The 4,455-nt window shown below is 42.2% G+C and overlaps 1 protein-coding gene across 1 annotated transcript in view; it reads right to left on the reverse strand.

The window, feature by feature from the left end:
- Nucleotides 1-4,455, reverse strand: part of GPR88 (G protein-coupled receptor 88) — a 31,643-nt gene that overhangs the window by 26,131 nt on the left and 1,057 nt on the right.

The raw sequence follows: 4,455 nt of genomic DNA on the forward strand, positions 1-4,455 counted from the left end.
TGGCTGGGGGTGGGGGTGGTGGGTGGAGGAGCGGTGGGGAGGGCTTTGATGAGGAGGTAGATGCTAGTGAGCCTTCCTGGAAGGAAGGATGGGGTCTGGGTAAGTGATGAGATTCAAGGACAGTCCGGGAAGGTCTTTGAATGCACAAGGCTCAGACACACAACATGGGCCACGTTTAAAACATGAACCAACTAGGCTATATAGCAAAGGATGCAAGCCTGAGAGAGAGAGAGAGAGAGAGAGAGACAGATTGGGGAAATCAGGGAATGGTCACATCATGGAGGGAATTTCACACCTAACTAAAACTTCTGATTTTATCCTGCACTACAGCGGTTACTTCCCACGCTCAAGTCAGACAAAAGGTTTAAATCCTAGTTTTTCCATTTAATTACTACGTGACCTTAGGTACATTAGTCATTTTTCTTTCTTTTCTCTGTCATTCCCTTCCTTCCTTCTTATCACCTCTTTCTTCTTTTCTGAGTTTGGCTTTACTTTTTTCGACTTTCATTATGAAAATTTCCAAAGATACACCCAAGTCAAAGCAACTGTGCAGTACACCCCACGTACCATCGCTGTCTGATCTCCACCCTTCCTCTCCCTCCTTAACAGCCTACTTACCTATTGCATTAGGGCTGACGTGATTAAGTACCTGGGAGCACTTGGTTAAGGAATTTCCCGCAGGTGGGAGGAGCTAGGAAAGGCTGCCTGAGGAGCAGTTATGTGAAAGTGGTATTCACCTTAAACTCAAGATACACATGTGGGGATGAGCACTGGGTGTTATATGGAAACCAACTTAACAATAAACTATTTGTAAAAAAAATAAAAATAAAAATAATAAGATACACGGGCCCCAACCCGGGTCTCATGCTTTAAAGGGCCTGCTCCCACCCTTCTCTGGCCACTTTCTTTTCCACAGGGAAAGGGGTCCCAAGGGAAGTTACCTGCCTGGAGCCTGGGCCTCCTCAACAAGCCCTGATACCCGGAACCCATGAATTTCCTGCCTAAATGTCTTGAGGCCACTTGTTAGGCTTGGTCTTCCCCTGTATGTGCATCACTAAGCCCTAGAGGTGAGAAGGTGATGCTTGAAAGGTGAGTGTGGGCAGAGCTTTGACCTGTAGGCTGAGGCTCCTCACATATGTGAGGCCCCTAAAAGTACTGAAGGGGCGAGTAGAGGGAGAAAGAAAGGGTCCCCCACCCGCACCTTGTTCCACAGACCAAGAACTCCCATCTGGAGCCCCGTTCTTGCCCCACAACCCATGAACATCAAGGGCAGGTCTCTGAGAATAAGTGTCATCTACAATTTGTCTCAATGTTCCTGAATTTAAATTTATGCCACTGATGTCTTTTGCCAAGTCAGCTCCCAGGACTGTCAAAGAGCCAGATGAGCATTGTCTGGGTGCCTGGGGGAACAGAATTAAGTTTCCACATGAAACAATGAAGTTGGCCAATATGGTGGTCATCCAAAGAACAGGGATGCACTGAACCATGAGGATGAAGTGGACCAGCATGCTCTTGGTGAGAAGACCTTTCCAAGGGCTTTCTCTATCAAAGAGTTACAGCCCTATAGTGTTTAAAGCAAAAAAAAAAAAAATGGCCTGTGAATGCCTTTGTATAAGAGAGAATTCTTGTTTATGAACATACCTAATTTGGGAAGGAGAGAAATGCTAGGAAGAATACCTATTACATCCTAGAATTTAGCATTAAAGTACAAGGGAAGGGTGGAATGGGGGGTTGCTATATGTCTTCATAGGCATAATACCTAAAGAAAAAAGTAGAAAAGGCAAAGTAGGGCAGCCCACAACAGCAATTAGAATTTTTTATTCCTGAGTGGATAATATGTGGTTTCATTTAAATAAGAACACAATCTCCATTAACTTAATTTGTAAAAGCAATAACTCCAACACTCCAGCTATTGCCCTAGTAAGGCATTTTTAGACACATCATTGCTACTTCGAAATTAAAAGTGAATCAGTCCTGTGGAGTTAATTACCAGTAAATATAACCTAAAGTAGGTCTCCCAAATGGCACGGAGCCAGCATAAGATGGTTCTCAGTGTTAACCAGAAACATTGGAAGATACCGGGTACTTGAGAAGCTAAGTTTACATGTGTGGCAATTGCTTTGGGGAACAGCGGGAGAAATCATTTGAGCATCCCCAGTAAGAAACAAAAATAGAGGTCTGATTAAAAGAAGACCTCTTTGCTAGAGATATAGGGAAGTGTCCCCCAGCCCTGCCCCCCAAAAAGGAAAACCTTCAGCTCTCTGTTGTTGTTGCAACCTTTTCCCCAATTCAGTTACGCTTACAGAAAGGAAATCCTACCTATTTCTTTTAAATGCTGGCATACAAACCTATTTAATTATATAAGGTAGAAACAATTTTAGAAACAAGAAATAAAGTTAAATAAAGCCAGAACAAAGAAGTTACTTTCATCACCAGTGCTTTGGAATACAGCGTCCTCTGTTACGGTGTTCTCAAGCAGATATGCAAGACCAGAGACAGAAGAAAAAACTCAGAGGTATATCGTTGTCTGAACTTTAATTAAATATTTGAATCAAGGAAAATGGGAATAGATGAAACCGTAGTGAGAGAGCAATGGTACATGCACAAAGGGGATAGATTAATTAAATGACTGCTGATCTAGTATTGGTAATGAACATATTTGTTTTCTTTTACTACAAACATGTCTAGGTTTCCTGCAACTCCCATGATTATCCAAATGCACCCATGCTCCCACTATCCTAACTTATAATGCTCAAGAGTGCAACAAAGCAAGCTGTTTTTGTTCTGAACTACACAGTTCATGGAGGTCCTTCAGCCCCATACTGGATGTATGTAGCAGTCATGATGCTAATACATGATTGGCTTAACTTGCTTCTTTCCCATTTTAGTTTTATAAAGTGATTACACATGATTTTGTGTTTCAACTATTTCTAAGTAAATTTAGCAAACCAAAGATGGAAATGACAAGCCTCAAAGTCTACATTTTAAAACGGATTCCCATTTGGACTGTTCGCTGTGTATAATTGAGTTTATGATACCTCCTTTAACAGACACAATATTAAGGTTGAGTGTCATGGTAATATATATACGAACTACATAAAGAACAGTGTTGCTTTCTAATGTGAGGCTTATCTAAACCCTAGAAGAGCACAGACTGCTCTGCAGAGCCAAAACCATTATTAGTGGTCCATCTCGACTGTGGTTCCACTTGCGAGATAAAGTCCCAACTGGGAGTTTCTCATACAGTGGGTCAAGACAAGAACTGTAAGGAAGCCAGGGTGTCTCGTGTCTCTTTTCAAATAACTGAAGGCCCCTTCTTCTTGTGTCTGGAAGAAGTAAAATGTCCTTGTCTAGTGGGTATTGCTTTAGTATACCACATGCCCAGTAAGTTCTAGCATCTAGAAGCATGCAATAGCAGCTAATATCAGCTATGCAGTCATGGTATTCTTAGTGTTTAATTATATCATGTGCATTGAGAGATTTTAAATGTTAAAGAGAAAACAGAAGGACTTATTCTCTTTAGCAACCATTATAGTACAGAAGGTTCAAAGCTGCAATCACACTCATAAGGCGGATAAACTGATTACAAAATGAGGGTAGCCACAAGTGTGCATGCTATTGGAAACATGAAACTGGTCCCTAAAACAGATAACCCCTTGTTTGTTTTCAAAATTCCATTGCTGGCTCAGACCATCAATCAGCACAATGGAAAACTTTCACTTTAACAAGGTAATGCCAATGTTCAGGCTTAGAAGTGCAAAAACGGGTGTAAAATAATAAATCTGTTCTCTCTTTTCTCACTGGCTAAGATTCTATCTCATTCGGCAAGGATGTGACTTTATAAAAACCCTTTTAAGAATAAAGGGCATGAGGTCTTAATAGCAGTTCATACCGGTGTGCATACCTGTGGTCTCATTCTTCACGTTAATACAAAGGCTAAATTATAACAGAAGCATCATCAAAGATAGATCACTTTCTAAAATTCTTCTTAAATATTTCCTTCATCAATATTATTTCCTTCGGCTCATGCACACTCGAGGTGCTTAATCTACATCATAAGACGATGAAGGTGGGGACGGTAATACATTATCAAATCTCTTTTTCAAAAACAGTGCTGAAATAAATTAACCTGCTCTTTTAAAATGTCAGTGTGCAAGTTCTTGAAGTTTCCGGTGCTGTGACTTTAGGATTTCTCTAAAACACAGAAACAAAGGGTAAAAATCAGGTAGCTGTTCAAAATGACCTCGGGGACCCCATTTAGGGAAAGACCTTGGTTCGACAGGTTATCCCACCGGGGTGGAAAGGCGCAATCTTCGCACCGGTTTATCGGGCTTGGCCAGCAGGAGTCTTCGTTCGGGCGGAGGGGACTTTACAAGGGCAGGAGGCGGCGCCGACGTCGGCGCCTCCCGCATCTCCGCTCCCCCCGGGGCCCGGCCCGGTCACCAGTGCTGGCCG

This window comes from Crocuta crocuta, unplaced genomic scaffold, assembly GCF_008692635.1.
Source record: "Crocuta crocuta isolate KB4526 unplaced genomic scaffold, BGI_CrCroc_1.0 scaffold48, whole genome shotgun sequence".
NCBI lineage: Eukaryota > Metazoa > Chordata > Mammalia > Carnivora > Hyaenidae > Crocuta > Crocuta crocuta.